The sequence below is a fragment of the Aedes aegypti genome, chromosome 3, assembly GCF_002204515.2.
Source record: "Aedes aegypti strain LVP_AGWG chromosome 3, AaegL5.0 Primary Assembly, whole genome shotgun sequence".
NCBI classification, from domain to species: domain Eukaryota; kingdom Metazoa; phylum Arthropoda; class Insecta; order Diptera; family Culicidae; genus Aedes; species Aedes aegypti.
In genome coordinates, this window is record NC_035109.1 from 371,333,200 (window position 1) to 371,356,160 (window position 22,961).

General features: G+C 36.8%; 2 long non-coding RNA genes across 2 annotated transcripts; one reads left to right on the forward strand and one right to left on the reverse strand.

Moving 5' to 3' along the window:
- Positions 1 to 19,553: 19,553 nt before the first annotated feature.
- On the reverse strand, positions 19,554 to 20,277 carry LOC110679255. The gene is made up of 2 exons (XR_002502338.1): positions 19,781 to 20,277; positions 19,554 to 19,718 (listed from the first exon to the last, which is right to left on the reverse strand). It is a non-coding gene; the product is annotated as an uncharacterized LOC110679255 (long non-coding RNA).
- Positions 20,278 to 21,306: 1,029 nt separating this feature from the next.
- Positions 21,307 to 22,269, forward strand: LOC110679256. The gene is made up of 2 exons (XR_002502339.1): positions 21,307 to 21,842; positions 21,933 to 22,269. It is a non-coding gene; the product is annotated as an uncharacterized LOC110679256 (long non-coding RNA).
- Positions 22,270 to 22,961: the final 692 nt, after the last annotated feature.

Below are 22,961 nucleotides of genomic sequence, written 5' to 3' on the forward strand. Positions count from 1 at the left end.
ATGACCGGTTCGTTACCACTTTGAAACACAAAAAGTAATGACAACTATAAGAGCTAAAAACTTTTAGGAAACTAGGCTATTCGGGGAAACGGGTTGTTCGGGGCATTGGCATTCTGGGAACTGGCGTTCGGGGAAACGACATTTGGGGAACCGACATTCGATGAAAAGTAGCACAACCGTTTAATATAAGCTTTTCCTACATATTCCATACTATGTTTTATGATCAAATTTGACCCAAGCTATTGTTTTTTTTTTGTTTTCTTAGTTATTCTTCCTTCTTTTAAAATTGGCTGTTCTTTCCAATTGTACTTTCAAAGGGAGATTTGTGTAGTGTAATATTTCTAATATTTACAAATTAAATAAATGGAATTTGTTTTTCGGCTTTCATGGCATATTCTCCCTTCTTTTGAACATATGCTGTTCTTCCTAGGTTTATTGTCTACGTAATTATGTAGATTGATGGAACACAATAACAGTAGAAAATTTCTTTTGTCTTTGATAATTTTCTTTTACAGCAAAACTTAAAAGCTACAAAATATCGTAGTCTGTGTGCACTAGGGTGGCCCATATTAATAAGACTACAATAAAATACTGTAAACGTTTGAACATAATCCATCAACTCTAAGGAGGGGATTAACGAGCTTGAAGTTTGTAGGGAGATAAACGTAAAAAAAATATAAAAATCGTCCAAACGGTTCGAATTACATTTCCGATCATAGGTGGTTAATTTCTAGAATTTTTGATTTAAAGATTCTCCATTCAATAAATGAAAGAAGCCCTATCGTTAAAAAAAGAAAACAATACGAAAATGTTTTACCTATGAAAACTAAGATTTTCCTCGAATTTTCCAGTTAAATGGATTCATTATTTACTATTTACCATTTACCTGGATTTTAACACCCCAAAAATCTCTTGTTATTTTTTTTTCTGGGGAATGTCCCATTCTGGGGAATGTCGTTCTGGGGAACGTCATTCTGGGAAATGTCGTACAATCATTTGTTTTAGTCATTTGAAAAGCAAGCCAACTACACGCATTGGCGTAGCTAGGAATTTTTGCTGGAGGTGGCCTAGAAAATTCTTGGTGTACCGAAGTTAAGTCGCAAGCAATAATCATTATTTTCACCAATTCCGTAGTTTGCATATTTGCAATTTTTCGAAGAATCTATATCAAATTACTCAACAGAATTCCGAAAAAAAATGGGGGGGGGGGGAATATTTATATTGATTTCTCAGAGAAGTTTTCCTGTCTGCAACCTCTCCTTTTTTTCAAAAAAATCTCTAAGTGTTTCTTTAGATTTATCTATAAATCAATTTTATATTGTTCCCGAATTCCTTCAAAATTCTCTCTCGCGTAAAATATTTTGAAATTTCTTAGAACACGCCTACCTTTTTTTCCCGAGAAATTTGTTTCTCGATTTCTTGATGTTTCTCGGGAGATTTCTTTGAAAAATTACATTATTGTTTCCCTTGGGATGTCCTCCTAGAATTATTCCGAAAAAATCACCAGAGATCCACCCAAGCATTTCCCAAATATTTTCTACTCTAAACAGCATTATCGATTCTTCTAGGGATTTTTGAAAGAAATTTTTCAACAGATTTACAAAAGTATTTTTCAATGCATGCTTGAACTTGTTTAAAATATTCTCCAGAAATTCCATCAGGTATGCTTTCAAGTTCTAAAAATTACTCCAATTTTTCGAATGTTAATTCTAGGATTCTTCTATCTATCGCTCTCCATGTTTGGCTCAAAAACTACTCCAGAAATATTTTATGGGATATCTTAACATCGTAGAATATCGAATAGTTTCATTGACTTCATTTTTTTTTAGTTTTTAGTTTGAATTGATTTTGGAAAAATACTGAATTCTTGTCGGGAAATTCAAGAATTCACCGTAGAATTTTTGAAACTTTTAGACGTAATTCCTGACGATGTACCTCACAGAAAAAGCTTTGGTGTTTTTTGTAGGAATAACTACAAAAAATATTGTTCATTTTTATCGTCTTTTATAATAAACAATGAATTATGTTTAAACGGATGGAATTTTTACTGAAGCTGTTTGTATCTAACATCTTAGAAAACGTTTTACATGAACTCCAAAGCTTCATGATAGTATGGCGAACAGATTAATCTTAAAAATATTTTTTTCCTACTTACAAAAATTTCAAACAAAATTTTTTGGCGGAAATATTGCTATAGTTTCATTTAATAGTTTAAAACTTAGAGGAAATTTTTGCATTACTTTGAAAACTCGTTGAGGAATTCCTGATGGACGTATAAAAATCCCGATATATTTCAAAACTCCTAGATTTATTTCCTTAAAATTTTTAAAATGTCCCTTTTTGTAGTATGATTTTTTGGACGAAGTTGCTCAAGAATACGTCATGCGAAGGAAGAAGAAACAACAAAATAGAAACAAAAAAGTAAAGTGGAGTATCTTGTACCTTTTAATTAAAGGTACAAGAAACTCCAATCTACTTTTTTTGTTTCTATATTGAAACTCTACTCAGGGGATTCGAATAAATACCCTGCCCTTAGGTGATGGGATTGACGGTGATTTATCAAGCGATTACATATTGTTGATATTGTGAAAAATTACTCTAATGCTAATATATTGATCGCGAAAATAATCGTAATTATAACTTATGAAATGTAAGCTAATCGAATAGTTTTAGGTTAAATAATGAGCTGTGTTTCAATGCTTAAATATATTTTACACTTGATTTATCACACCTTCAGCATGAGTTTAGTTACTGTCGCATGATCTAACACCAGATAACTACGCGTAATGCTGGAGGGACCGGCAGGGCCTACTACCAGTCTCTACTAACACTCAAATCACTAACAAGACTGGGAAACCAACGATCACCTTCTTCAGTAGCACTATTTCTAATAGTAGTATTAGTTCAATATACATAAATCTTTTTCAGTAGACCACGAGGCGCAAGAGTGGGTGCGGGTGGTCTCTGCGTCTCACAGGTCATTGAAAATAGACATTTATGTAAGGTTTACTAACAATGTAGTAATTATTACCTTAGTAATACCGTAAAGTGCCGTAATTCATCGCATCGCCTAAATCCGCGTATTTGGTCCAAAATTAGTCAAAATTTAAGAACAATTTTGAAATTTGCCCATACCGCTATTTGTATATGCTGGTAATGCATCATAATTCCAATTAAAATTATCATTAACGATTTTTGAGAAATATTCCAATATTATTAGGTTTTGAATAAGTTTTGAAGGTAAAAATATTAGGTTTTGAATTACGGCATTTTACGGTATTGCGTTATTTAGCAAGGTAGGTTGTAGCGGTATTAGAGATAGTTTAGTAGTGTTACTGATATATGTATAATAATTAGAAAACTGATGACGCTGTTGTTACTGAAATGTTTCATTTTTAAATATCTTTTATAATATAATATAATATTATTGAACAAAATGCTGTAATTTACACCTTATTTAATTCTCTACGCATTTTTGCACTACTTTGCATTCATTACACCAACACTGGCGACATTAGCGTTCTTTGGGTAGTATTTCTGTTATGTAGTAGTAACCTCTATCGTTTTTATTCTAACGATCATAACATAATTATCGCGAGCGTAGTAGTGGAAATAACATAGAAGTAGCTTTTGTATTTGTTGTTAATTAGTTCCCTGTCCTTTGGTTCAGAAAGGGGTATGGGCGCGTTCTGCCAACTCGGTCGAGGCAGATTTCTTGTGTGAACAAGTTACAACATGGACGTTCTAAAGTTCCAGAATGAAGTGTTGTGCATTTGAAGATGGGATGGATTCACGTTCGTAAGCACTTCTGCTTATCTATAAAGTTATATGCAATAACCTACCCTTAGCTTAACTATTTAAATTAACAGTTGCAAATATAATAATCGTTTTGAGCTTACTAACATGTCGTCGCGTTAATTTTATCATAATGATCTTTTATCTACATCCATCGAACCATTCTGAATGGCCGTTGTGAGAATATCACCAAGAACTTCTCTCATGCAATAAAGCTGGATTGTCATACATTGAAACATCAAGGTTCTCGCTCTTTTGGATTCATTTTTTTGTTGTTTATCATTAGTTTCAGGGATTGTTATCGTGGGAATCCAAAGAGCGAATTTTGTATGACTTCAATGTACGCCAATACTGCCATAAAGCATGTAACAATCACTAACAGTCCTTATCTCTTTATCCTTGTTTTCATATCTAACCCGCTTCGAGGAATAATTCATCGAAGAGGAAAGGCATCCTTATCATGGCAGCGTAATGGCCGAGAAAACGTCGGTTTGCGGTCGCATCTCTTCATCCTCGGTTCTGCCCCACGCTCGCCAAATCGATACGCACTTGATCCGCCCACCTAGCTTGCTGCACTCCACGCCTTTGTTAAGTATAAAGTTTCTGTAATCATTGAATACTAATTGAAAGGTAAATCAAATGAACTTATTATTTAACTAATAACAAATTTGTTCCACAGAGCGATTTACAAAACACCACACAAAATCCCTCCTTTCACATATCCTTAGGCAAAACACTTCACTACCGTTATATGTATGACTGATTCATGTTCTTTCGACCTTGCATCATTCATACGTGTAGGGGAAGTCTAGAGTAAAAGCAAAACTTAAAGAACCTTTTGGTCAAAGATGTTGCGTTGCCTACTTCCCAAACTCCAAAACCCTCGGTGTATTATGGAAGGTGTGAGTTTTTAAACTTATGCTGGAGACTTGGCCCCTGACCCCCTTGTACATCAATAAAATAAAATAAAATAAAATATATTGAAACTCTACTCAGGGGATTCGAATAAATTAAAAAGAGCGACAAAATGATAAAGCAGATAGAAACAACAAATGGATAACAAAACAACCAAAGATAAGTGATTATCTATTATCTATTATCTCTAGAGGTGAATAACTACACGATAATTGAAAACTCTGTAATAAATAAAAATAAACAACAAATTTCTCAAGCAGTTCTATCAGACTCTTCTTTAGAAATTATTCTTGAAATCTAGCAGAATTTCTTCTTGGACTTCTGTGGGTGAATTCCGGCGAACAATTTCTTCGAAGAGAAGAAATTTTCTTCCATCACTCACTACCAAGAAAATTTTCTTTTCTTCGAAGAAAATACGTGCCGGAATTCGCCTGGATTCCCCATAATTCCGCCAAAAAGCCTCTAGGGATTCCGCCTTGGAATTGCATAAGAATTTGAATTTCTTGTAGAATTGATAAAAATATGTATAAAGTAATGTTTTAACAAAGATATAAATTTATTTATGAATTTCATAAGAAATCCTTGCCAAGTTATTTTGATAAATGGTTATCTACAGGTTCCTTCAACGCCATGCTAATATCGGAAGTATGGCTGGGATTTTTTAATAAACTTCCTCTGAAGATTTGAAGCCAAAAGACATTCCAAAAATATGTTTCGTAGATAATTCCTACATAATCCAGGGATATGAAGTAGAATTTACAGAAAAGAAAAACAAAGCAGATTTCGTGATGTATTTTGAAAATATTTCTGAAGGATTTTCAAGAACTTTGCGAAAAAGTTTTAAATATTTTTTTGGAAAAATTACAAAGGCAAAATTTGAACTTTTGTAAGGTTGAGTATTTTTTTAGTTAAATCTGGGAATACATTTCAGGATCAATTGAACATGAACAAATCTCACAATATTATTTGATTAATTTTCGATATACCTTAACGAATTCGATTAAAATAAATTCATGAGACTGTAATTTTTTTTCTTGCTAAAACGTAGTATAGAGTTTAAGCTATAGTATATATCATTCATTCGAAATTATTTTATTAAAAGCCAAAAAACAAAGACTGAATATATTGTTGGAATAAAAAACTATGGCCGATTTTTGAACTTTTCTTAGAAGCCTTAGCCAGGTTGAAATTCCTTGAAAAGATGTGTTATAAATTAAGCCTTGATTTTCTCCAAAAATTCCAGCTATCATATGTCTTAGAAGATCCTTAAGTAATTTTTCCTATTTCCTTATTTGCCGACAGCTTTTCTATCAATTAATTTATTTTGTTACTATACGAGAATTAAATCATGTATGGATTTCTTTAAAGAAATCTTAAATATGAGGGCAATCATCATCACCGGACACCCCGATTAGGACACCCTTTAAGAACATAGGAAATCGTAGCTTTAGGACATTTGGTCGAAAGACATTTGGTCGAATGACATTTGGTCGAATTACATTTGGTCGAAAGTACATTTGGTCGAATGACTTTTGAACATTTCGTCGAAAGATTGTTTAGCAACGATTGATTGAAAAATCGATTGGTTCTACGGATATAAAACCTAACTAGGATTTTTGTTCAATGGCTGATCCTATGTTTATTTTGGGCAAACATATTTTTCATCTGAAGTCAATAATGAATCCTCTGCATGATAATTATTACCTACGCTTTACAACGTGGTAAGAAGACATACTAGCTCTATAGATGATAAATTATTCTTGAAAATGATATTATTCTTCAGCCTTTTTGATTTGGAAGACGGAACGTTTTGTTTTTCCCAATTTTGTAGAAGTTCAAAAATAAGTGTGCCTATTTATTGCTCAATGTTGGATCCTTATGCTGAATTTATTATTCTTTCAAAACATTTCGGAATTTATTTTTCTTTAAAAATGTCATCGTTCTTTACACATGACAGCTGATCTTTATTCATTGGCAACTTGCAGTGTGAGTGTTCGGAACCTTTATTACCAATCAAGTTTTAATGCGTAACCAAGGAATTAGGAATGCGGAATACTTGAACCAGACCTGATACAGTTGGGCATAGAACAATTTGCACTTTTATACGTTGAATGAAAGTACCAATTTTGATGGCCATCGCTTTTAGGAAACTATTTTTACGAAGTGCATTTAAAGTATTACCTGTATGTTACGTTTTTGTAACTCATGGTGAAATAATGTTATGATTGTGACATCCACCTATATTACATTCCTTGGATCCTTAAGGTTTTGATAACGGAGTCGAGGGCTTCGATTGATTAACTCTGACGCTTTTAAGTATCACTGTATTTTGTGTAAATTTTGTGTAAATTCTGGAGCCCCCCCCCCTGTTCCTACGCCAATGAATACACGCCAACTGCATTCCAGAGCTCAATTTTCGTCGATATTCCCTCAAATCGCACCAACTGCTAGGGATCTCGTACACGCTTATTTAATTCTAGATGTTCGTGTGTTCATAAGGTGTCATGAAGTCATTAATCTCTATAATTATCTCAACTAAAGTTCCAGCATCTTTTCTGAAGCGCTCATGATTAGCCCACTTGAGTTTGAAATTTATAGTGCACTACTTTATTCTCAATAAGGCAATTAAGGCGTGCTAAGAATACGATAGAGAATCCGTATGGCATTCGATTTTTCGAAAAACGATTCAATATCCTATTCCAGTGGTCAGACCAAAGTATACTGCGAGCCATTTCAATCAAGGATTCAGGCCGCGTGAAATAATCAAAATGTTCCTGGGTCTAACTGGGTCTAGAAATTTTCCAACTGGATTTAGAAGATTTCTTACGGGATCTTAAGTTGTTATAGTGGACTGCTGAGAATGTTAAGTGGGATCTTTGGGATTGATCTAGGTATTCCTATCGGACATTAGAGGTTTCTTGTAAAATGTAACTCTTGCGAATTCTAGGGCGTCCTGTGGATTTATAGCGGAATACTATGGATTTCTAATTGGATTTGGAATAGTTTGGCAAAATCTTTCTGAATAGGTTTCCAGCGGAATTTGGAGATTGTTGTGCGAAATCCTAATGAACTTTTGAGAATTTCGGAGACTTTTACAGCAATATCGCAGCGTAATTTTAAAATTCTCAGCGATATCTTCAAAATTCCTGGCAAGCACTTGGGTAGATTTCAATTCCTATATTACTTTTAAGCAATATCCTGAGAGTTCTAAGCATGATCTTGTGGATTCCTAATAAATTACTTCAGATTTCTTGCGGGTTTCCGTGGGTTCTTGACCGACACCTGAAGATTCCTATCGGATTTTCACAGCGCGATCGTACGAGTTTCTGTTGAATTCATATGGATTAGAACATAGAAGCTCAACATTTAAAATACAATTGAAACAATTTAAAATTAAGGTAATTAGAATCTTATTTGTGTATTGCACGAAATTATTAGGTACAGTTATGGATCTTGGTCTGCTTATGCGGCTTGCAGGCTGCATTGCGAGTATCACTGTTCTATACCATTTTACAATTATTTCTCGATGAATTTCCCATCCATATTCCTATCGAAAATCCTGTTAAAGCTTTTTCCATATACCTACTGCTTCAAAAACAGGATAGTTTTCATTTACAGCAATTGATTTCAGCTGCTTATGTGTACCCTTTTGACTGTAGTCAATTATTTGATATGAGATGCCTGAAATTAGCGAATATTATAAAATTTTAAGCTTGGGCCTAAAATATGAACTGATTTTTTTATGTTCATGTTATGTTAATCATTTAGTTATGTTACAACTAGATCCTTTTCCATTAATAAGTTTTTTATTGAATGTTTTGTGTTTCTTTATTCTTCCACTATTTAGAAGAATTATTCAGATCTTGAATAAAGGCCATTCCATTTATGCGACTGTTGTTTTTACACGGCCTATGCTGCGGTGAATCGCAAGTCAGCTTTTCGATTTGAATGTTTTGCTTTAATCATGAGTAAAGCCAATAATTTCCAAGTGCATGACACATTCGTTGCATACATTAAGGCGTTTAGGCCATCGCCATAGTCGTTTAATCACTGTTTATATGATTTATCATTGATTAATGATTAACCATTCATTGGTCAATGATTGAACGCTTGAAAGTATGCACTAAATACCTTGAAGTATGCAACTATGGGTTAAACACTAAGTAATGATGAATATTACTCATGATAAATGAAAAATCACGTATAAAAATCATTTGAACTTCTTTATAGCAAAATAATCACAAATTGAAAATATTCAAACAACGTTAACTTTTTTGTTTTTCGATGTTTTTGCACCAACTCTTTTAGTTTAAGATTTTTTTCGATATTGACCATTGGTCATATGGATCCGGAGATATTCCCATTTTTCTTGGGGGACCAACGTTCTGCCACAATTCATGTAAATTTCTCAGGTCTTTTTCTTCTCATGTGCGATCATTCGCTATTCGAAACAATACTTCAATAAGAGTTTGTTGTGAAGAAAAGAAGAAAATTGGTGTTACCGTTTTGGAGTACCTATATATTATTTTTGTTTTGATTTTTAAGGTACATTAGAAACGTAACAGTGTATGTAGATCAGCATTTCTGGGAAGATTAGTGTTACGTCTGTTTGTCTGTAATATCTAGTACGGTTATTGTGGAGTGTGTATGTTTAATACCTTTCCGCTTACTAGTTGACAGCTAAGACGGTAATGCATGCGTATGCCTCAAGCCAGACAGACCTCCGGTGAAGTAAGTCGCATTCCGAGTGATTCTTCCACAGTGTTATAAGATGACTGACAGTCTCCCAATTTGGGATTGTTGAGTATTTACAGTTACAAACCAAATGTCTACTTTTGGAACCACTTGTGCTGTTGTCGAAACGAAAACGATGCAACAAGTATCGACATTTCCCAAATCAGACACTAACTTATTTAAAATTCGACACAAATTTACGTCATTCGGCTGGCTTCTTATATGTGCAACTTAAAAGACGTTAATCACAAGATTTTTTATTTCGGAGTGTGTATGACAAATGTTGACAAAATCTTTATGTCTGAGGGATTCCCCTTCCCCCTAAAATGCTACGTCATTTATGAGTGGTCTTTAAGGAAGTCCAGAAAAATTTTCAAATTACAGAATCTTTGACAGCAATATGACTGTTTTCATGTCAATCATTAACACTCGACTGAGAAAGCTTCAAGATCATTGATTACACCAACTTCATTTGTGTATTATTATTATTATTATTATTATTCGGACCACTTCACTTAGACAGATTTCCCTCCTGAAATTTCTCTTCAAATTCCTTTACCAATTCTCCAAAGAAATCCTCCAGCGATGTTTCCAGGGATTACTTCAAAATTTGCTACTGGAAATACTTGATCAATCCGACGTTACAGTACATACCTTCCGCAGGGATTATGGTAAAAGTATTTCTCAGTAATTCCTCCAAATATTTGTGGACTAATACTCTTTCACGGATTGCCCCAGTTGTTACTTTAGGAGATGTTCGAAATATTCCTACTGGATTTTTCCAGCATAATATAAAAAAGGTTCATTCCAGAGTTTTTGAAGTATTTTGTTCAGGGTTGTTTCCTGGAAGATCTACAAGAATTCCCACGCAAGCTTCTCATTTTAGTATGAATTTCTTCACGAATTCATCTCCAAGCTCCCAGAAATTGTAGTTTATTTAAGTTTATTTCTCAAGTTAAATCTTACCGTCAAACGGGGTGACATTCAACATCAATCAACCAAAACCATAGTCCAAACTTCACAAATAATTTTTGACGTAGAAGTACGTCTTTCTTCTCTATACAGGAGTGAAATTGGAATTTCAAAACCAGGAGCGTTACGTTGGCATGAAATATTTTAAACGTTTATAACTTTGCACTGGCTTAACAGAATTTCTTGATTAGCACCTCAATCGAAAGCCAAGACATCAAAGCTTCATGTCGTTTACTTACTGAATCCCACATACCTGTCTAAATAGTTTAATAACTGTTTTAAAAGAGAACGTTGATTTCAAGCAAATCTATAAATAGGGGTGGCTAGAGAAAATTTGACGTCATTTGCTTTTCACTCTCCGATTGGCTCGCATCTCAGCAGGCGACAGATCGGCTTGCTCTGACCGGACGTGCTTTTCAAGCACAGACATCGATAGCGAAGGACGCCCCCGTTTGTCTTGCTTCGCTCAAATCAAACTGTCGAGCGAGCGAGAGAAGATGCCGTCCGAAGCTAAAGCCATCACCGCTGCCGCCGCCTAGAAGAAGAGGAAGCAGTCCACAGTAGAAATTGCGGTCGAACTGTGAACACGGTCGGGCGAGTCATTCTCGCTTTGTGGTTCACCGCTTGTTTGCATTCACCCAGCCATCGTCATCGCCGCCGCAAATTTAATCGGCCGAGAAGCTGTTGACCCGCGCTTCAAAATTTCGACTCGTGATGAAATCATCATTGGTGGTCAAGAAGCAATCCCGTTAGGAGCAAATACCAGAAGCCCCCTGAGTTTTGCTGGTCCGAGCAGTGTTTTTATCCGTAACAACACCGAAGCTAACAAAGCCATCGGTTCTTTTCAGAGCCATCAAATTTGTGGAAAAGAGTTAAAAGAGAAATATTTCCGACCTTATTTATAACTTCTAATATTCCTAAATCAATTTCACAGCTTCATACAAAATTTCATTTGTCACGAATAATTTATGACTCAACCATTTGAGATTGTACTCGCGGACGCTGCTGCAGTGCCGTCGGGGTGAATGCTCAACATTTCACAACGATTGCAAAATAGAGTGGCTTTTCCAACAGCGCCTTTTATGTTCCATATTTTATGGGAACACTTTGATTAGGAAAATTATCCCATGTGACAAAATTGCGACATGTTTAGAATGCTTTTGAAAAGACATTCTCATTGAACAATTGTAATAATTTTGGCACTCATGGATCAGAAATTTACCGTCATAATAAAGAAAACTATTAATTATCAATAGCTCGTATTGAATATTTAGGGAATGCCAATCATTCCAACAATTCATGTTCGACCAATTTCTCACGTAATAGTATTCTCCGAAATTTTCAAGTAATTCCAAGCCCAACACATTATTGGCACATACCCATTTCCCAGATTGGTCGTTCAGAAAGCGAAGAGCACAAAAGGGAGGAGCATCATCTGCTATTCCAAGGTTATAAAACATGCTGCCTTCGTTGGATTCAGTTTCATTCCATTTCCGCTTTCGAGCTGGTAAGAGCTCCTCCGAACTTGCTTAGCGAGAAGTACCTCGCTGCTAGAAGCTTGCTGAGCTGTAAATCCAGAATCTGGTTTGTGAAATCACTCAAGATCTCAAGATTGAGCTACGTTTCCAGATTTCAACTAAATCCCTGTGATCCGCTACCCTGTTTCTGTTGTGCACCCATGAATTATTCAGCTGGTTTGTCGAATAAACTGAGAACTTATTCACATCTTCTTCTTCTTGGCATAACGTCCTCACTGGAACAGAGCCTGCTTCTCAGCTTAGTGTTCTTATGACACTTCCAAAGTTATTAACTGAGAGCTTTCTTTGCCAAAGTTTCCATTTTTGCATTCGTATATCGTGTGACAGGTACGATTATACTCTATGCCAAGGGAAGTCATAAAAATTCCCATTCCGAAAAGATCCTGGACCGACCGGGAATCGAACCAAGACACCTTCAGCATGGCTTTGCTTTGTAGCCGCGGACACTAACCACTCGGCTAAGGAAGGCCCCAACTTATTCGCATGCATTTGCAACTTTTTCGATTTTCCATACAAAATGACCAACTTTGGTAAGTTAGATCTCAGTTATCATGGAAATATTTTCGAATGAAACTTTCACAGAACATCAGATGTAACTTGAATTTTAACATATATTTTTGAATAATTTTTCCAATCACAAGTTTATATGTTATAACGGTTTGACTAAACTGTAATTTTCGACGAAAAATTCAAAACTTGTTATCTTAAAATTTCATAGCCTTACACAAAAACTGTCTTCAGCAAACTTATTCATCTCGTCAAAGTCTACAACTTTGCTGAAGATACCATGAAGCTATTCCTTCAATATGTTTAGTTATGTCAATTATAAAAAATCGTCAAAAAATTCACTTTAGTCAAACCGTAACTGCTTTTCAACGTGTGATTGGAAAAATCACTCAAAAACATATGTTAAAATTTAAGTTATGTCTGATATTCTGTGAAAATTTCATTCAAATCGGTCCATAAATAACTGAGATATAGTTTATCAAAGTCGGTCATTTTGCATGAAAAATCAATAGAGTTGCCTTTTTTTTCTCAGCGAAGAATTACACCATCAACGAAAATAGCGCGAAAGCAATGACCAATCGCGTGCGAGTAGCGAACGGAGTGACGAAACAACCAAGCGAGAACCCCACCACTCGCCATCGGTGAACGGAGCTCGAGCAAATAAAACCACTGGTTGTTCTGCTCCCAGCTCATTCACAAATCGAACGGCATAATGAACGGATCAAGCAGCGGAGCAGCAAAGAAGAGCGCGTGAAAGCCACAGCAGTGTGCGAGTAGCGAACGGAACCAGAGATCAACGAAGCGAAAGCAACAACTGAAAATCATTCAGTGGACGGATTAGTAGTCAGCGCGAACCGGCGACCTGTTGGAAAGTAACGCCAGCGAAATATACACCATCTGCCTCTCCTTACCATTCATATTCTTGTACATGATGAATTCAATGAAATGGTTTGGTTTGGCGATGAAGCAAAGAGTTATTAAGGATGATTTTACTTAACAAAGAGTTGTTGATAAATATTCCAATCAATAAGAGTTGTTTTGAAAAAGTTCACTTTTATCAGAATTTTCCTCGGAAAATTTCTGCTTTACCAAAGAGTTGTTAATGAAATTCCTGCAGTAAAGGGTCGAGTTTCTCCCCACGAATATATCCAGCCAGGACCAGTCATGGAGGACAATCCATCCAGAGCATCACGGCCCCCGCTTCCAAAATTCTCGAGTACGGAAATTGGAAAATGTATTAAAATTGCGACATTAAAATCAATAAATTGTTTCTTGACCAATTGTAATGAGCAACTATTGATCTGAATTGATTTTTCTACATGTTGTCTATTGCGTTAATCTGAAAAATAGGCTATATGAAATTGATTTCTTGGCAAGGGATGTACAAGATGAGCATTATGCTGTTATTGCATCCCGACGGCACTGCAGCAGCGTTCTTGGAACATCCTCAAATTGTCGTATTGTCGATTATTCGTGATAAATCAGATATTGTATGATGCTACGAGATGAATTAAGAGATTATAGCAAGTTTTTGGTAAGCACATTAAGAAATATTACTAGCTATATTATCACGAGACGTTCTTACTAGCTCGAAAGTGTAAATGAAATGAACCGAATCCTGTTGTTGTTACAGAGGGATTTTAATCCGAAGGTCATTCGTCCCTTAAATGAACCGAATCTGTCAAAGATAGTATGTTTTACATAATTTGAATTGCAGATGATGCTCCTCCCTTTCGTATTCTTCGCCTTCTTCTGATGGACCAATCTAGGATAAGGTACATGAAGTTGATGTCTTGGTTAGGGATTTACATATCTTGGAAAATTCACATGCGCGTTCGTATGGACAGTAAAAATATCAACATTATTTTAATAGCTTACAATAAATTAAAATCACGCATGATATTCAATAGTTTTCTTTATTATGACGGTAAATTTCTGATCCATGGGTGCCAAAATTATTACAATTGTTCAATGAGAATGTCTATTCGAATGCATTCTTAAAATGTCGCAATTTTGTTACATGTGATAATTTTGCTAATCAAAGTGTTCCCACAAAATATGGAACATCAAAAACGCTGTTGGAAATGCCACTCTATTTTACAATTGTTGTGGAATGTTGAGCACTCACCCCGACGGCACTGAAGCAGAGTCCGCGAGTACAATCTCAAATGGTTGAGTCATAAATTATTCATGACAAATGAAATTTAGTATGAAGCTGTGAAATTGATTTAGGAATATAAGAAGTCATATATAAAGTCGGAAATATTTCTCTTTTAACTCTTTTCCACCAACTTGATGGCCCTGAAAAGGGCCGATGGCTTTGTTAGCTTTGATGCTCTTACAGATAAATAACACTGCGGGATGTTATCAGTTGATTGCCATGGTCAAACGGGGAATCCTCAACTCAAATGTATAAATTTGAGCAAGTTATTTGCTTATACGACGAACCGAAAGATTCGTGGCGTGGATGACGCACAATAATAACAGGTAGTGGATCACCGGGCTTAAGTTGAAATCTGATGATGGCGGCGATGACAATGGCTGGGTGAATGCAAACAAGCGGTGAAGCACAAAGCCAGAATGACTTGCCCGACCGTGTTCAAAGTTCGACCGCAAATTTTCCTTTGGACTGCTTCCTCTTCTTCTTCTTCTTCTTGGCGGCGGCAGCGGTGATGACTTTGGCTTCGGACGGCATCTTCTCTCGCTCGCTCGACAGTTTGATTTGAGCGAAGCAAGACAAACGGGGAAGTCCTTCGCTATCGATGTCTGTGCCTGAGAAGCACGCCCGGTCAGAGCAAGACGATCTGTCGCCTGCTGAGATGCGATCCAAGCGGAGAATGGAAAGCAAATGACGTCAAATTTTCTCTAGCCACCCCTATTTATAGATTTGCTTGAAATCAACGTTCTCTTCTAAAACAGTTATTAAACTATTTAGACAGTTATGTGGGATTCAGTAAGTAAACGACATGACCCTTTGATGTCTTGTCTTTCAATTGAGGTGCCATTCAAGGAATTTCGTTAAACCAGAAAACAGTTATAAGAGTTCAAAATATTTCATGCCAACGTAAGGCTCTTGGTTTTGAAACTCCAATTTCACTCCTGTATAGAGAATTTTTATTTTACTTTCAAACTGTGCGGCATAATCAAATGCAAACGCATTCAGTTCCCGATGGTTAGCGCCTGTGCTTTTACTGTTCATAAGTCGCAAGGTGGAACTTTCCCCGAGGTCGTGTACGACTATGACAAAAGCCAGGATCAGCAATTGGTATATGTTGGTTTGTCGCGGGTTACTTCACTGCAAGGGCTATTTTTGACAAACTCTTCCAATTTTTTGACGTTGGATAACGTCTTACGGCAACATACTGGGGTACAATTTCGAAAAACGAAAAATCGCTCGCGTCACGAAAAGTTGTTAGATTTTGACTTTTAATAACTTACTAACGCCTGGATAGATTTTCAAGATTCTTGCACCAATCGATTGGAAATCTTTCGAATCTACTCCAACAATGAAAACTATTGATTATCATGACTAAACTATTGAAAAATTGGGAAATATCTAAGCATGTCTTATTTTTTATAGAAAAGCACATTTTTCTTGTGTATTCCTGACACAGACATCATTGCGCGATATCTTAGCCACTTTCGTCATTCAAAGGGAAACGCCCCTTTCGGTCTTCTTCTTACTTCTCTTTATTATCTCGTGTTCAGTCGAAGCCAACCAAACTCGACTTCACGCGCGCATCAGTCAATCGTTGACCAGCAACCGGAGAAGGACTCATATCGGAATAAAATTTACACGTTCGTCGCTGCTGCTGCTGTTTATTCCCAAGCTCAAAGCTGCGGGTTCCGTGTAATCGCTCATCATGGCCCTTGGCATCCAGCTAGCCCATCGAATTCGTGGAGAATGCGTCCAGAAACCTTGATAATTACCGTCGGAGGAGTGAGCAAACCATCGAATACAAGGATGGACAAGAGAGCACAAAATTACCGACCGCATTTTAATTTAATCGTTTTCGGTGATCTTTTGGTGTGTTTCTGTCTAACAATGGAATGAAAACCCAGTTTGATCGACGGTGACTACCACCAACCGTCCTTTTCAGGACGACAATTTCATTTTAAAAGAGTTGTGAGAATTTTCCACCGTGAAGAGCGACATTACTGATGATTGAATGTGATTGATTAAGATTTTGGTCAGTCATTTGCACGCAACCATAAATGGGAAATAAATTTCCCATTGTGCGCGTGCGGGGCGATCCTCGACAGTGTGTGCATGAGTCGGATAAATTGCGAACGGCACTTGAATGAAGAATTCCTCCCGGTTTGTTTCGCATTTAGAGATGATCGCATAATGCCGTTGTCGCCATCGCTACCTAAATGATACTAGAGCGATCAGTATCAACTCGTCGAACACAGAGCTAAAACTAATAAGAAACAGCTTTGTTGTCTTTCGATTTGGTAAGACATTGTCGAACGAATGGAAATACGCACACAGAAAAGACTGCTACCGCCGCCCGACCCGAACGACGGGAACCTATGTTAAACTTTGTTTGCCATTTATCTCCGTTGAAAACTAATCATCCGAAACTATAATTGATAACTAAATAAATTATTGAATCAATTGAGGCCCTGAAAAGGGCAGTTGTTTGAAATTGTGCTTCAATACAATTTCAGCACGTTCGCCACGGATACGACGAGTATCGAAAGGCTTCGGAACCCACTTAAGCAATCAATCTTAGTGGATCATGCGTGGACCTTCAAGCGGAATATTTGTTTGTTGAGCAAAAATTATCGCTCATGCTTCTTCTTCCATCTTCCGGTTGAAGAGTTAATCGAACCAACCAAATAATAACATAAAATGTTCATAATAGGTCAACAATGGCATGCAACAAATAGTGTGAAAATTGATTAGAAGAGCACTTATTTTCGACCTACAAGAATTCTATGCAAATTTTCGGATTTTCATACAAAGTAGGCCAAAACCGTATCGAAAATCGGTCGAAAGTTAGTGTTGAGTCGAAAATTGGTGCTGTTCTTTCAGAAATCTTTCATAAGTTCGTGACGGTCTCAAGCCAGGAAATAGAAGATGCTAATGTTATCCAACGTCACTTTGGCGGTCGTATCTCGGAAACAACCTCTAACTTTTTAAGTTCAATCACGCCAAAGGCAGCAATTCTACCAAGAGGGTTGACTTGAGGAATGAGCTGCAGCGCTTAGGCAATCATCGATTAGTGACGCTTTGAGACGAACTGCGTGAAATACTGGATCATAGCGGCCAAGCCTGCATATTGATGAGTATCAATGTACAGAGCCTAAATGCTCATGCAATGGATATTGCTACAGACCAAAGCACTGGACCGATTCTATCGATTATCACGATCGAAGCACCCGAGCTATCAAACATCTAATCTACTGGAGGAGTTTGGCGAAACCGGCCAGAAACCGATCACCCAACCAAGCAACACAAGGAAGCAACGACCAAACAAACAAATTCAATCATCTGGCATTATTCCTGGAACACCAAACACTGGTTCTCGGAACCACAGAACGACAAATGGTTCTTTTCAGGACTACCAAAATAAGTCCAAAAAGAGTTAACTTCTGAAAACTTCATCCGATCAATAACAACACAAAACTAGTACACTTACAAATTCATACACTTGACACTTCTACGTCAACCCCGCGGTAATGTAATAGACATTACCCACCCCAAATTTTTTTTTTGAAGTATTGAATTAGTATTAGAAAACAAAAGATTCAATTAAATTATTTTATCATATCGAAGATCATAAAAAAAGTGATTTTTTGTATATGTCCTCGTGCGGGTAGACTTGCAGAATTAATACTAAGTTGTTTTTCTTTTTTCAATTTTTTTGGGCTTGTTAAGTATTGTTATTCATGTATTCAAAGCATGCGAACCAGTGCGAGAGAGTTTTGATTATTTATTTATGAGAAACTAATTGAGATATGTTTATATGGCAAAATGAGGCGTTAAATCGTATAAGTCTTATATCTATACTGAACAAAATGTTTACTAGTACACAGTTCGAACGAAACGTGTAAATTTCTGAGACATATAATGCACATAATTGGAGCGTGGAATATAATGGATATTTACATGATATGTCATGTAAACTTCAATTATATGTCATGTAATCCAGCAGGATCCTGAGTGATTACATGACATATAACACATTTTTACATGATTTCAGAATTAAATTTACATGACGTTGTGTTTACATGGCATAAATGAAGTTTACATGACGTGTAATCTTCATTATTTTTAACAGTGTAGTAATTATTTATTAAGGTATTGTAGGACCGATTTGAACAAATTTTCTATCAATATTTGTAGTGAAAGATTACATTATCATGTGCAAAAAGTCACCCCGTTTGACGGTACTGGATCGAAAATTGATTTAAGATATCACACCAGATAATACTTTTGTTATTATTCCAATAATTCCTCCGATCCCATTACACAATTTTTTTCAGGGAATCCGTCCGATAATTTTCAAGGAATTCCTGCAATTAGCAATTTGCTTAGAAAATCTTCCAAAATTTCCTGTAAATTTTAGAAGTTCTTACACAGAAACTTGTGGGAGTTAATCAAGGGTTACTCTAGAACTCAATCAAGTTTCATCAGCTGTTACTTAGGGATTCCTTTTTGACAATTATTTAAAAAATGGCCGGGTTCAAGGTACGATTTTCAAAAGTCAATTCGTTTGCTTTGCGGTTGATTTGTACAGACCTGTACACGCGCCTGAAATGCGAGTTAGCAAAAAGTATTGTTACACTCAAAACAATCCACACGTCAAGGCTACGTGGAAACATACGTAGTTTTTTTCCATCGCACTTTTCACGTAACACTTACGTGAAATCGAAGGTGAAGATGAATGAACCTATGAATTTATGAACTTCATTCATTTCATCGACGTGACCGGTAGTTGTGACGTGTTTTTTTGGTATGTTTGATAGAATGCATTTGTAGAAAGTAGATGGAAATCCAGTGCGTTGTACCAAAAAATGAGATGTATATTACGTTGTTTCGAGTTGATTTCCATCATATGTGAACACTCAAATAATTTCAAATCATTCAATTAATAATCGTTGAAGCGTTTTTTATTACATATATAGTTGATTCTTTTAATTGTTGTTTCGCGAGTTGTTTTGAGGAGCGCAAGTTGGTTTTGTTTGGCCATGAGCGTTTTGGTAGTCCAGAGCTGCACCTTTGCCATTATGATTTATGATTCCAGATTCCTGCGGAAACATACCGGAGACAAAATATGTATTAATTGCACTATTACAATATAAATATTTACTTTCATCTTGTCTTCGAGGAAAAGAATAGTGTTTTGGTTCCGTTTATTCCATTGATGAGCGGATTTGATCCGTTTCATGGATCATAAACTTTCCGATCCAAAAGATAAAACACAATTATGCAGTAGTTCAGTTCACTTTCGTTCCTTTTATCTCAAAATATTACCAAAATGAGTCCCAATATTGAAATTGTCTAGCTGTTGTTGAAAGTTTTTCTTCTATAGGCACCATCTTGTTTCACAGGTATGATAGGGAATGAACACAACATACAGCTGTCAAAATGAACATGCCTTGGTACATGAATTTCACGTAAGCTTGATAGGGCACGACAGTAAATACGACAGACAGTTTATGCCATTTCTATCGATGATCCGGTGATTGGTACATATGTCAGGTAACTTCTAGAAAAATTCATTTCTAAGGGGTCTACGTGATTTTTCACGAAGCCTTGACGTGTGGATTTTTTTGAGTGTACGATAGAAGGGAGTACATTCGAGGTAGCCGACAATTTCGTCTACCTTTGATCTTTCCTGACGACTGACAATAACACTAGTCATGAAACAGGGAGGCGTATCATCTGTGGAAGTCGTACCTACTATGGGCTCCAGAAGAAATTGTGGTCAAAAAGGATTTATTCATACCCGAATGTACCATGTACAAAACCCTGATAAGACCGATGCTTGTATATGCGCATGAAACTTGGACTGTGCTCGAGGAGGACCTGCAAGCTCTTAAGGTTTTCGATTGTCGGGTTCTTGGGACGATCTCCGCAGGCGTGCATGAGAACGGTGTGGGACGAATCACGTGCTCATCCAACTGTACGGCGAACTCAGTATCCAGGAGGTGGCTGAATCTGGATGGATACTATGGGCAAAGCTGGCATTGGCTCCAGCAGCTACAGGAAGGCGTGGAGCACAGCGAGTGGATTTATATTGAGTAGGAAAATGTTATATTACTCCAATTACAATCTACTTCAGTGACCAATATAACCCACATCTGAAGATACAACTCCTAAGAATATTGACCTTCGAGAAAAGCTAGGGAAAGTTCATCACCTTTTGGAACTGTATGATGATTGCTGCGATATCATGTGTATTGCAATTCTGTTTGTTTGGGTGAAGAAGAAATTCAATTTTCGGGATGGGCTGTTCAAAGCCTCGCACTTTACGGTTATGAGAAATATTGACAATAAAAAACTGTTGTGCTTCAAAGACAGAAATGATTTTTTTTTTTTTTTTGAAGGAAACTCAGATGTTCTACCTCACTTTCAACACCTAAACAACTTTCACAAACAAGACAATCTTGAACAAGCGCATCTACCAATTTCCGCGTATCCACCTGTTGACCCTAATTAGAGCACTTTTCAATTTTAGTCCACTTAACCCTTCTCAGCTCAAATTCCAGTCCATCGCCGCATTGAATCGCGATCACCAAGTCAATCAATGCCACTCCAACAACAATACCACCAAGAATCACCTGTAAAGCAAGTCGAAACAAAAATATGTGCCCCCCCCCCCCCCCCCCCTCCTCTACTCGATTGACCTTGATCGCGAACTTAACCCTTCTCAATCCTCTAACACAGCTTTTCGAGATTCGACACAGCCAACCCGTGCTCAAATTACAGCTGTTTCGCGGCTCATTGTTCCACACTGATGGCTGTTTCAAATGGCTCTCTGCTGGAACTGTGAAATATTTCGAACATTCCACACCAACTACACAGATGATGGTGTGGAGTGGATGGATCGCGCCTCGTCACCCGATTCAGCATAGGCAAATGCACTGCACATTCAAACGATAAGACGAGCACATGTTTTATATCGGCCACGGGCGACTCCACCTCTCACCTAGCGGCTGGGTTAAATTATAAAACTCTTTTGTTGCCCTTCAACTCACTTCGGGCTTGACGCGCTTGATTGGAGGTAGGGTCGCCATATTCGCTCTGAGTGGAAAGATTTTGTATAAGAGTTACAGTTTGTTCCAGTTACAGTTTTAAACAGAAAAACTGCTTATGAAGCTTTAATGTACGTGTACTCTAAAAGAGTACGTATGGTAACCCTAATGGAGGTGAGTTATTGTGGGAGGTGTTTTCGAGCTTCTCTGCTTCCAGCGCTGATGGTCCAACATCTAAAACGCTTCCTTCCTATGGGCACCTAGATCGTAATATGATTGTACACGGTAGCAGCTATAGCATCCCCAGTGAGACTATTATTCTCCAATAACCCATTGTCAATTCATTGCTATCATCGCTGGCCGGAAAGCGTAGTGTGATCCCCACGGAACGCGGTAAACTTTGGGGCAGACGTTCACTTTGTCATTTGGTCTTCGCAAATAGGCAGCTGCGAAATCTGGTTCCGCATCTACTTGAACCCGGCACATTATCTAGTCATCGATTCAAACTATTTGATGTATCTTTCGGAATTGAATTCAGTGTGAGAACTATGTCTCATTGATGTTTTCTACTTTAACAATACAGAGAATGAAATTTGATTTTGACCTTGATCTCGATACTTTAACAAATTTCGTTGTTGAACTAACGGGCTTTCAAATACCAAAATGTATGAAAAACACGAATTTGTTATTATAGACGACGATCTACTATTGGTCCATCTTAAAAACTTGAGAAGCTGGAAATTTCAACTACTCTCGATCCTACCTTGAAAATTAGATAAAAGGATCAGCAAAAAAAAAAAACAATTTAAATAAAAAGAGCTTAAAAATATGCTTTGCAGCTCGAAAGAGCGCACGATTTTAATTTAGGTTTCATTAACCCAATTAAAATTGAAGTTGCTCAGAATTTCAAAATAAAAACAATCAAGAGAATGTTTTCAACAATTCTTAAGAGACTGATTTCTAAGAAGTGACAACCATTGTTTGAAAAAACAAATGATCACATCTAACTTCAATGACTTACCCCGGGGACGCCATTTTCTTCTGTACCGTCCGAAAAAAAAACCGGCAAAGGACGGAGCATGCGATTCCTCTGTAGTAGATTGCAAAAAAAACAAGTTTGGATATATTTTCTTCATACTTGCAAAAATGGAAGATTTTCGTAATGCTTCCAAAACTCCACATATAACATTCTCACATAAGAGACGGGCTGAAAGTCTCAATAATAAAGTAATAGAAGAGAGGAGCACATTCCCACATACACCCCTATTCTTGTTTACGTTCGAATGCTCTTTC